General features: G+C 43.0%; 1 non-coding gene and 1 pseudogene across 1 annotated transcript; one reads left to right on the top strand and one right to left on the bottom strand.

The window, feature by feature from the left end:
• The first annotated feature begins 502 nt into the window (after positions 1-502).
• On the top strand, positions 503-679 carry LOC140285239 (U2 spliceosomal RNA; annotated as a pseudogene).
• Positions 680-11,584: 10,905 nt separating this feature from the next.
• Positions 11,585-11,775, bottom strand: LOC140285308 (U2 spliceosomal RNA). The gene has a single exon (XR_011910402.1). It is a non-coding gene; the product is annotated as a U2 spliceosomal RNA (small nuclear RNA).
• Between the last annotated feature and the right edge of the window lie 892 nt (positions 11,776-12,667).

The raw sequence follows: 12,667 nt of genomic DNA, 5'->3' as shown, positions 1-12,667 counted from the left end.
ATACAAAAGGATGCTCGATATCAAGATCCAGAAGAAGAGGCTAACAATGCCACGAACACTTACGATGCTGGGAATGATGCCAGCAATGAACAGAGAAGAAGATTCAGTGTCATCAATCTGCAACACGTGCCTCTAATGAGGGGGTGAATATAGAATCCTCAACGATTACAACGTCTCTGGGAACTGTGACAACAACAAGGTTTAAACCATTTTGATATATATTGTAACCTATTGGCTAAGGAATAGTGCTGAAAATGAGGTAAATCTAATCCACCACTGTCCTTGGTCTTCTGTAGGGTTTTTAAACTAATACGTGGTGGTTTGTTTTTCCACAGAAATTTGGAGATGCATGAATCTAGTGACTTAAACCAAGTAGCAGATGGTTTTATGGGGATCATTGAGAACAAATAGTTAACTTTTGGTAGTATCATCATTTTAATGGTTGTAACTCTCCCCATAAGTGATATAGGTAAGGACTTCCAACGAGAGAGATCGTCCTCTACTCTCTTTACTAATTGCACATAATCCATCTGTACTTATCAGTTTAATATGTGATATGTCTATGCAAGGACTACATATTAAATGGATTTTTATCAATAGGAGTTGAAAAAGGAGCTTGCTCCGTTCACTCCAAGCATCGACCCGGTACTGCAGTGCCGCTGGGAACGGTGCGCTCTCCTCTGCTCTTGTGAAAAAGCTAACAGCGGTGCAGGATGGAAGTTTCTTTTAGTCTGCTGAGAAAAGAGAGTGAATGCGAAGTAGACTTTAACACGGCTCTGGGAGCGAGCCGAGTGCGGGCTAACCAGGAGAAATGCTTGAAAGAAACGCGACACCGAATGAGCGGTCAGAACAAAGCCTCAATACGGTGTTCCTGTGGTGTTTTTATAAAATGCGGTGAAAATAAAGGTGTGAATGCCCCATAGAAAACTAAAAGGTGGAGCGGAAGTGTTCGGCTGCAAGAAGGTGTGAATGTCCGACTATATTTGGTGAAAAGCAGGTGAAGCAAGGTCTGAATGCCCAACCTTACATCATCAAAAGCGAGATCAGAGGTTTTTGGCTGCAAGAAGGCCATAGTTTGCCAAAAGCGGGTAAGGTGCGAATGACCGACTAAATATCAACAAAAGTGGGGGCGGAGGTCTTCGGATGCAAGTGGGTGTGAATATCCCACCATACAAGTATGGTGGAGAGGAAGCTGTGAATGGCCGACCATAGTTTGCAAAAAGCGGGTGAGAAAAGGTGCGAATGTCCAACCATACATGATCGAAACAGGGTGTTTGGCTGCGACAAGGTGTGAATGTCCACCCATAATTAATGAAAAGCGGGCAACAAGTAGGTTCGAATGCCATACCATACATCATCAAAAGCAGGAGTGGATGTGTTCGGCTACAAGAAGGTTTGAATGTCCGAGCATACACCATCAAAAGAGGGAGCGGAGGTGTTCCGCTGTAAGACGGTGTGAATGTCCGACCATAGTTGGTAAAAAGTGGGTATGAAAAGGTGCGAATGCCCAAATTCGGCTGCAAAAAACTGTGTTCGGCTGCAAAAAGTAGGTGTACAAGTACAAGTAGGTGTGAATGTCTGACTAAAGTTCAAATATATTAACAAAAGCGGGAGGAGAGGTCTTCGGATGAGTGGTTGAGAATTTCCAACCATAATCTATAAAATGCGGTGAAAAAAAAGGTGTGATAGAAACCTAAAAGGTGGAGCGGAAGTGTTCGGCTGCAAGAAGGTGTGAATGTCCATCTATAGTTGGTGAAAAGCAGGAAAAGCAAGGTCTGAATGCCCAATCTTACATCATCAAAAGCGAGATCAGAGGTGTTTGGCGGCAAGAAAACAGGTAAGGTGTGAATGACCGACTAAATATCAACAAAAGTGGGGGCGGAGATCTTCGGATGCAAGTGGGTGTGAATATCCCACCATACAAGTATGGTGGAGAGGAAGCTGTGAATGGCCGACCATAGTTTGCAAAAAGCGGGTGAGAAAAGGTGCGAATGTCCAACCATACATGATCAAAAGAGGGAGCGGAGGTGTTTGGCTGTGACAAGGTGTGAATGTCCACCCATAATTAATGAAAAGCGGGCAACAAGTAGGTTCGAATGCCCAACCATACATCAACAAAAGCAGGAGTGGATGTGTTTGGATACAAGAAGGTTTGAATGTCCGAGCATAGTTTGTAAAAAGCGGGTAAGAAAAGGTGCGAATGCCCGACAAAGTATGATCAAAAGAGGGAGTGGAGGTTTTCGGCTACAAGGTTTGAATGTACGACCATAGTTTGTAAAAAGCGGGTAAGTAAAGGTGCGAATGCCCGAACATACACCATCAAAAGAGGGAGCGGAGGTGTTTCACTGCAAGAAGGTGTGAATGTCCGAGCATAGTTTGTAAAAAGTGGGTAAGAAAAGGTTCGAATGCCAGAACATACACCATCAAAAGAGGGAGCGGAGGTGTTCCGCTGTAAGAAAGTGTGAATGTCCGACCATAGTTGGTAAAATGCGGGTAAGAAAAGGCTAAAATACCCAACTCTACACAATCAATAGCGGGAGCGGAGTTGTTCGGCTAAAAGAAGGTATGAAAGTCCGACCATGGTTTGTAAAAAGCGGGTAAGAAAAGGTTCGAATGCCAAAATATACACCATCAAAAGCGGAAGCCGAGATGTTCGGCTGCAAGTAGGTGTGAATGTCAGATCATAATTTGTAAAAAGCTGATGAGAAAGGTGTGAATGACCAACAATAATTGCTGAAAAATGTGTTAGAAAAGGTAAGAATGCCGGACCATTCATCATCAAAAGCGGGAGAAGAGGTGTTCGGCTGCAAGAAGCTGTGAATGTCCAGCCATAATAACTCAAAAACGGGTAAGAAAAGGTAGTATTGCCAGACCATAAATGATCAAAACAGGGAGCGGAGGTGTTCCGCTGTAAGAAGGTGTGAATGTCCCACCATAATTGGTAAAAAGCGGGTAAGAAAAGGTTAAAATACCCGACTGTACACAATCAATAGCGGGAGCGGAGTTGTTTGGCTACTAAAAGGTGTGAAAGTCCGACCATGGTTTGTAAAAAGCGGGTAAGAAAAGTTGCGAATGCCGGACAATGTATGATCAAAAGAGGGAACGGAGGTTTTCGGCTGCAAGAAGGTCTAAATGTCCAACCATAATTTGTAAAAACCGGGGAAGAAAAGGCTCGGAAGCCCGACTATACACCATCAAAAGCGGGAGCGGAGGTGTTCAGCTGCAAGAAGGTCTGAATGTCCATCAATAATTGCTAGAAAACATGAAAAAAAATGTTCGAATATCAAACCGCACATGATCATAAGTGGGAGAGGAGGTGTTCAGCTGCAAGAAGGTGTGAATGTCCACCCATAATTCCTCAAAAATGGGTAAAAAAAAAGGTGCGAATGCCCAACCATACATCATCAAAAGCAGGACTGGATGTGTTCGGCTACAAGAAGGTTTGAATGTCCGAGCATAGTTTGTAAAAAGCGGGTAAGAAAAGGTTCGAATGCCCGAACCTACACCATCAAAAGAGGGAGCGGAGGTGTTCCGCCATAAGAAGGTGTGAATGTCCGACCGTAGTTGGTAAAAAGCGGGTAAGAAAAGGTTAAAATACCCGACTGTACACAATCAATAGCGGGAAGGGATGTGTTCGGCTACAAGAAAGTGTGAAAGTCCAACCATGTTTTGTAAAAAGTGGTTAAGAAAAGGTGCGAATGCCCGACAATGTATGATCAAAAGAGGGAGCGGAGGTTTTCGGCTGCAAGAAGGTCTGAATGTCCAACCATAATTTGTAAAAACCGGGGAAGAAAAGGCTCGAAAGCCCGACTATACATCATCAAAAGCGGGAGCGGAGGTGTTCAGCTGCAAGAAGGTCTCAATATGTCCATCAATAATTGCTAGAAAACATGAAAGAAAATTTTCGAATATCAAACCGCACATGATCATATGCGGGAGAGGAGGTGTTCAGCTGCAAGTTGGTGTGAATGTCCACCCATAATTCCTGAAAAATGGGTAAAAAAAGGTGCGAATGCCCAACCATACAACATCAAAAGCAGGTGTGAATGTCAGATCATAATTTGCAAAAACCTGATGAGAAATGGTGAGAATGCCCGACTATACACCATCAAATGCGGGAGCGGAGGTGTTCGGCTGTGAGTAGGTGTGAATGTCCGACCATACTTGCTGAAAAATATGACAAAGCAGTTTTCACTTGGTTTGAGTGAAGGAATTCATTTTCTATCAAAATCCGAAATTGTGTAGAACTCGTGGAAATAAGTTTATTCTCGGATTCCTAAAGGTTTAGTGTTGTTCTTTGGTATACTGCAAAGTAATACTTTCTATTTTGTTGAAACCGATTCAGACATGGATAAATATGAAGGACAAAGCAGTTTTAACTTGGTTTGAGTGAAGGAATTCATTTTATATCAAAATCCAAAATTTTGTAGAACTGGTGAAAAGAAGCTTATTCTCGGATTCCTAAAGGTTTAGTGTTGTTCGTTGGTATACTGCAAAGTAATACTTTCTTTTTTGTTGAAACCTATTCAGACATGGATAAATATTAAGGACAAAGCAGTTTTAACTTGGTTTGAGTGAACGAATTCATTTTATATCAAAATCCGAAATTGTGTAGAACTCGTCAATCGACGCTTATTCTCGGATTCCTGAAAAGGTTTAGAGTTGTTCTTTCCTATCCTGCAAAGTACAACGTTCATTTTTGTTTAAAGCTATTTAGACATGAATAAATATGAAGGACAAAGCAGTTTTAACTTGGTTTGAGTGAAGGCATTCATTTTATATCAAAATCCGAAATTGTGTAGAACTCGTGAAAAGAAGATTATTCTCGGATTCCTAAAGGTTTAGTGTTGTTCTTTCCTATCCTGCAAAGTACAACGTTCTTTTTTGTTTAAAGCTATTATGACATGGATAAATATGAAGGACAAAGCAGTTTTAACTTAATCGGTTTCAACAAAATAGAAAGTATTACTTTGCAGTATACCAAAGAACAACACTAAACCTTTAGGAATCCGAGAATAAACTTATTTCCACGAGTTCTACACAATTTCGGATTTTGATATAAAATGAATTCCTTCACTCAAACCAAGTTAAAACTGCTTTTTCCTTGATATTTATCCATGTCTGAATCGGTTTCAACAAAATAAAAAGTATTACTTTGCAGTATACCAAAGAACAACACTAAACCTTTAGGAATCCGAGAATAAACTTATTTCCACGAGTTCTACACAATTTCGGATTTCTATATAAAATGAAATCCTTCACTCAAACCAAGTGAAAACTGCTTTGTCATTTTTTTCAGCAAGTATGGTCGGACATTCACACCTACTCACAGCCGAACACCTCCGCTCCCGCATTTGATGGTGTATAGTCGGGCATTCTCACCATTTCTCATCAGGTTTTTGCAAATTATGATCTGATATTCACACCTGCTTTTGATGATGTATGGTTGGGCATTCGCACCTTTTTTTACCCATTTTTCAGGAATTATGGGTGGACATTCACACCTTCTTGCAGCTGAACACCTCCTCTCCCGCATATGATCATGTGCGGTTTGATATTCGAAAATTTTCTTTCATGTTTTTTAGCAATTATTGATGGACATTGAGACCTTCTTGCAGCTGAACACCTCTGCTCCCGCTTTTGATGGTGTATAGTCGGGCTTCCGAGCCTTTTCTTCCCCGGTTTTTACAAATTATGGTTGGACATTCAGGCCTTCTTGCAGCCGAAAACCTCCGCTCCCTCTTTTGATCATACATTGTCGGGCATTCACACCTTTTCTTAACCGCTTTTTACAAAACATGGTCGGACTTTCACACCTTCTTGTAGCCGAACACATCCCTTCCCGCTATTGATTGTGTACAGACGGCCATTTTAACCTTTTCTTACCCGCTTTTTACCAACTACGGTCGGACATTCACACCTTCTTATGGCTGAACACCTCCGCTCCCTCTTTTGATGGTGTATGTTCGGGCATTCGAACCTTTTCTTACCCGCTTTTAACAAACTATGCTCGGACATTCAAACCTTGTAGCCGAACACATCCAGTCCTGCTTTTGATGATGTATGGTTGGGCATTCGCACCTTTTTTTTTACCGATTTTTGAGGAATTATGGGTGGACATTCACACCTTCTTGCAGCTAAACACCTCCGCTCCCACTTATGATCATGTGCGGTTTGATATTCGAAAATTTTCTTTCATGTTTTCTAGCAATTATTGATGGACATTCAGACCTTCTTGCAGCTGAACCCCTCTGCTCCCGCTTTTGATGGTGTATAGTCGGGCTTTCGAGCCTTTTCTTCCCCGGTTTTTACAAATTATGGTTGGACATTCAGACCTTCTTTTAGCCGAAAACCTCCGCTCCCTCTTTTGATCATACATTGTCGGGCATTCGCACCTTTTCTTACCCGCTATTTACAAAACATGGTCGGACTTTCACACCTTCTTGTAGCCGAACACATTCGCTCCCGCTATTGATTGTGTACAGTCGGGTATTTTAACCTTTTCTTACCCACTTTTTAGCAACTACGGTCGGACATTCACACCTTCTTATGGCGGAACACCTCCGCTCCCTCTTTTGATTGTGTATGTTCGGGCATTCAAACCTTTTCTTACCCGCCTTTTACAAACTATGGTCGGACATTCAAACCTTCTTGTGGCCGAACACATCCACTTCTGCTTGTGATGATGTATAGTTGGGCATTCACACCTTTTCTTACCCATTTCTCAGTAATTATTGGTGGACATTCAGACCTTCTTGCAGCTGAACACCTCTGCTCCCGCTTTTGATGGTGTATAGTCGGGCTTTCGAGGCTTTTCTTCAACGGTGTTTACAAATTATGGTTGGAAATTCAGACCTTGCAGCCGAACACCTCCGCTCCCTCTTTTGATCATACATTGTCGGGCATTCGCACCTTGTCTTACGCGCGTTTTACAAACCATGGTCGGACTTTCACACCTTCTTGTAGCCGAACAACTCCGCTCCCGCTATTGATTGTGTACAGTCGGGTATTTTAACCTTTTCTTACCCGCTTTTTACCAATTATGGTCGGACATTCACACCGTCTTACAGCGGAACACCTCCGCTCCCAAATTTGATGGTGTATGTTCGAGCATTCGAACTTTTTCTTACCCACTTTTTACAAGCTATGGTCGGACATTCAAACCTTCTTGTAGCAGAACACATCCACTTCTTCTTTTGATGATGTATGGTTGGGCATTCGCACCTTTTCTTACCCATTTTTCAGGAATTATGGGTGGAAATTCACACCTACTTGCAGTCGAACAGCTCTGCTCCCACTTTTGATTATGTTTGGTTGGATATTCGAACCTTTTCTTAACTGCTTTTTACAAACTTTGGTCGGACGTTCACACCTTCTTGCAGCCGAACACCTCCGCTTCCGCTTTTGATGGTATATATTCGGGCATTCGAACCTTTTCTTACCCACTTTTTACCAACTATGGTCGGACATTCACACCGTCTTTCAAGTGTAACACCTCCGCTCCCTCTTTTGATGGTGTATGTTCGGGCATTTGCACCTTTTCTTACCCGCTTTTAACAAACTATGCTCGGACATTCAAACCTTGTAGCCGAACACATCCAGTCCTGCTTTTGATGATGTATGGTTGGGTATTCGCACCTTTTTTTTTACCCATTTTTGAGGAATTAAGGGTGGACATTCACACCTTCTTGCAGCTAAACACCTCCGCTCCCACTTATGATCATGTGCGGTTTGATATTCGAAAATTTTCTTTCATGTTTTCTAGCAATTATTGATGGACATTCAGACCTTCTTGCAGCTGAACCCCTCTGCTCCCGCTTTTGATGGTGTATAGTCGGGCTTTCGAGCCTTTTCTTCCCCGGTTTTTACAAATTATGGTTGGACATTCAGACCTTCTTTTAGCCGAAAACCTCCGCTCCCTCTTTTGATCATACATTGTCGGGCATTCGCACCTTTTCTTACCCGCTATTTACAAAACATGGTCGGACTTTCACACCTTCTTGTAGCCGAACACATTCGCTCCCGCTATTGATTGTGTACAGTCGGGTATTTTAACCTTTTCTTACCCACTTTTTAGCAACTACGGTCGGACATTCACACCTTCTTATGGCGGAACACCTCCGCTCCCTCTTTTGATTGTGTATGTTCGGGCATTCAAACCTTTTCTTACCCGCCTTTTACAAACTATGGTCGGACATTCAAACCTTCTTGTGGCCGAACACATCCACTTCTGCTTGTGATGATGTATAGTTGGGCATTCACACCTTTTCTTACCCATTTCTCAGTAATTATTGGTGGACATTCAGACCTTCTTGCAGCTGAACACCTCTGCTCCCGCTTTTGATGGTGTATAGTCGGGCTTTCGAGGCTTTTCTTCAACGGTGTTTACAAATTATGGTTGGAAATTCAGACCTTGCAGCCGAACACCTCCGCTCCCTCTTTTGATCATACATTGTCGGGCATTCGCACCTTGTCTTACCCGCGTTTTACAAACCATGGTCGGACTTTCACACCTTCTTGTAGCCGAACAACTCCGCTCCCGCTATTGATTGTGTACAGTCGGGTATTTTAAATTTTTCTTACCCGCTTTTTACCAATTATGGTCGGACATTCACACCGTCTTACAGCGGAACACCTCCGCTCCCAAATTTGATGGTGTATGTTCGAGCATTCGAACTTTTTCTTACCCACTTTTTACAAGCTATGGTCGGACATTCAAACCTTCTTGTAGCAGAACACATCCACTTCTTCTTTTGATGATGTATGGTTGGGCATTCGCACCTTTTCTTACCCATTTTTCAGGAATTATGGGTGGAAATTCACACCTACTTGCAGTCGAACAGCTCTGCTCCCACTTTTGATTATGTTTGGTTGGATATTCGAACCTTTTCTTAACTGCTTTTTACAAACTTTGGTCGGACGTTCACACCTTCTTGCAGCCGAACACCTCCGCTTCCGCTTATGATGGTATATATTCGGGCATTCGAACCTTTTCTTACCCGCTTTTTACCAACTATGGTCGGACATTCGCACCATCTTACAGCGGAACACCTCCGCTCCCTCTTTTGATGGTGTATTTTCGGGCATTCGCACCTTTTCTTACCCGCTTTTTACAAACTATGGTTGGACATTCAAACCTTCTTGTAGCCAAACACATCCACTCCTGCTTTTGTTGATGTATGGTTGGGCATTCGAACCTACTTGTTGCCCGCTTTTCATTAATTATGGGTGGACATTCAGACCTACTTGCAGCCGAACACCTCGGCTTCCGCTTTTGATGGTGTATATTTTTGCATTCGAACCTTTTCTTACCCGCTTTTTACAAACCATGGTCGGACTTTCACACCTTCTTTTAGCCGAACAACTCCGCTCCCGCTATTGATTGTGTAGAGTCGGGTATTTTAACCTTTTCTTACCCGCTTTTTACCAACTATGGTTGGACATTCACACCTTCTTACAGCGGAACACCTCCGCTCCCTCTTTTGATGGTGTATGTTCGGGCATTCGAACCTTTTCTTACCCGCTTTTTACAAACTATGCTCGGACATTCACACCTTCTTGCAGCGAAACACCTCCGCTCCCTCTTTTGATTGTGTATGTTCGGGCATTCAAACCTTTTCTTACCCGCCTTTTACAAACTATGGTCGGACATTCAAACCTTCTTGTGGCCGAACACATCCACTTCTGCTTTTGATGATGTATAGTTGGGCATTCACACCTCTTCTTACCCATTTTTCAGTAATTATTGGTGGACATTCAGACCTTCTTGCAGCTGAACACCTCTGCTCCCGCTTTTGATGGTGTATAGTCGGGCTTTCGAGGCTTTTCTTCAACGGTGTTTACAAATTATGGTTGGAAATTCAGACCTTGCAGCCGAACACCTCCGCTCCCTCTTTTGATCATACATTGTCGGACATTCGCACCTTGTCTTACCCGCGTTTTACAAACCATGGTCGGACATTCACAGCTTCCTCTCCACCATACTTGTATGGTGGGATATTCACACCCACTTGCATCCGAAGACCTCCGCCCCCACTTTTGTTGATATTTAGTCGGTCATTCACACCTTACCCGTTTTCTTGCAGCCAAACACCTCTGATCTCGGTTTTGATGATGTAAGATTGGGCATTCAGACCTTGCTTTTCCTGCTTTTCACCAACTATAGACGGACATTCACACCTTCTTGCAGCCGAACACTTCCGCTCCACCTTTTAGGTTTCTATCACACCTTTTTTTTCACCGCATTTTATAGATTATGGTTGGAAATTCTCAACCACTCATCCGAAGACCTCTCCTCCCGCTTTTGTTAATATATTTGAACTTTAGTCAGACATTCACACCTACTTGCAGCCGAACACCACCTCTCTAGCTTTTGATGATGTATGGTCCGGCATTCTTACCGTTTCTAACACATTTTTCAGCAATTATGGTAGGACATTCACACCTTCTTGCAGCTGAACACCTCCTCTCCCACTTATGATCATGTGCAGATTGATTTTCGAAAATTTTCTTTCATGTTTTCTAGCAATTAATGATGGACATTTAGACCTTCTTGCAGCTGAACACCTCCGCTCCCGCTTTTGATCATACATTGTCAGGCATTCGAACCTTGTCTTACAAACTTTAGTCAAACATTCACACCTTTTTGCAGCCGAACACAGTTTTTTTCAGCCGAACTTGGGCATTCGAACCTTTTCATACCCACTTTTTACCAACTATGGTCGGACATTCAAACCTTCTTGTAGCCGAACACATCCAGTCCTGCTTTTGATGATGTATGTTCAGGCATTCGAACCTTTTCTTACCAGCTTTTTACAAACTATGCTCGGACATTCAAACCTTCTTGTAGCCGAACACATCCACTCCTGCTTTTGATGATGTATGGTATGGCATTCGAACCTACTTGTTGCCCGCTTTTCATTAATTATGGGTGGACATTCACACCTTGTCGCAGCCAAACACCTCCGCTCCCTGTTTTGATCATGTATGGTTGGACATTCGCACCTTTTCTCACCCGCTTTTTGCAAACTATGGTCGGCCATTCACAGCTTCCTCTCCACCATACTTCTATGGTGGGATATTCACACCCACTTGCATCCGAAGACCTCCGCCCCCACTTTTGTTGATATTTAGTCGGTCATTCGCACCTTACCCACTTTTGGCAAACTATGGCCTTCTTGCAGCCAAAAACCTCTGATCTCGCTTTTGATGATGTAAGGTTGGGCATTCAGACCTTGCTTCACCTGCTTTTCACCAAATATAGTCGGACATTCACACCTTCTTGCAGCCGAACACTTCCGCTCCACCTTTTAGTTTTCTATGGGGCATTCACACCTTTTTTTTCACCGCATTTTATAAAAACACCACAGGAACACCGTATTGAGGCTTTGTTCTGACCGCTCATTCGGTGTCGCGTTTCTTTCAAGCAATTCGCCTGGTTAGCCCGCACTCGGCTCGCTCCCAGAGCCGTGTTAAAGTCTACTTCGCATTCACTCTCTTTTCTCAGCAGACTAAAAGAAAGTTTCATCTTGGGCTCCCTGAAACCTCCATCCTGCACCGCTGTTTGCTTTTTCACAAGAGCAGAGGAGAGCGCACCGTTCCCAGGGGCACTACAGTACCGGGTCGATGCTTGGAGTGAACGGAGCAAGCTCCTTTTTCAACTCCTATTGATACAAATCCATTTAATATGTAGTCCTCGCATAGAGGACACATCAGACATTAAACTGATAAGAACAGATACTACACTTGATCTTAGCCAAAAGGCCGAGAAGCGATAACTGTCCACTGGTTCACATCCGAGGGCCCTTCCTGGCACAATGCGCACTTGTAGCGGTGTTCTTTTTATGGCCATAGTGTCACTTTGCACCTCGGCCCACCCGCTGCACTGAGCACTCTTCAGCCCTTTTAAATGGTATAACTTTACACTACCGCACGCTCCAGCGAGCACCATTCAAGCAACAACTTTGCATCCAGCTTCGAACATTGGCACAGTAAGTAAGGCGACTCTACTCAGAGAAGTCACTCTGCACAGTAACAAGATTTCTTTTGCACAGACAGAAAGGGCTTCATCCGTAAAGGTAAAGCCTGCCAAAAATAGAAACAACTCATTAGTGCTGCTCAACGTTGTACTTTGCAGTAAAAGAAAGAGCAAATCTAAAGATTCAGGAATCCGAGAATAAGCTTACTTCCATGAGTTCTTCACGATTTCGGATTTTGCTATAAAATGAATTCCTTCACTCAAACTAAATTAAAACTGCTAAACCGCTAATCTGTTACATGCAAGGCAGATGTCAAATTCACCGAAATAGGATCTAAGGGTATTTGGCCAATCGAGCTGTAGCAGCTTCGGTAAAAGAGTATAAGTTGAAGAGTTTGTGAATAAAGGTGTGCACACACATAGTGAGTTGTAGGAAAATAGGCAGGGAGCAATGCCGGCTGGGGTATAGGTTCTTGTATGTTGTCTGACTGTTTGATTTGAATGTGTTGTGTAAGTGTCCTGTTGAATGTTACATGTTTGGGCTTTGACACGCTTCACTGTGGTTGTTAACTGTGTGGTGTGTCCTGAAATGTTATATGTTTGGGCTGTGTGACATGCTTAATGCTTTTCAGTAGCAACCCACTTATTCATATATAGCAACTGACAACATAAGAAGTCCGGACATACTTT

Source organism: Leuresthes tenuis, unplaced genomic scaffold (assembly GCF_036924035.1).
Source record: "Leuresthes tenuis unplaced genomic scaffold, fLeuTen1.0.hap1 SCAF_34, whole genome shotgun sequence".
In the NCBI taxonomy this organism is placed as follows: Eukaryota; Metazoa; Chordata; class Actinopteri; order Atheriniformes; family Atherinopsidae; genus Leuresthes; species Leuresthes tenuis.
This window is presented reverse-complemented; position numbering and strand designations above follow the sequence as displayed.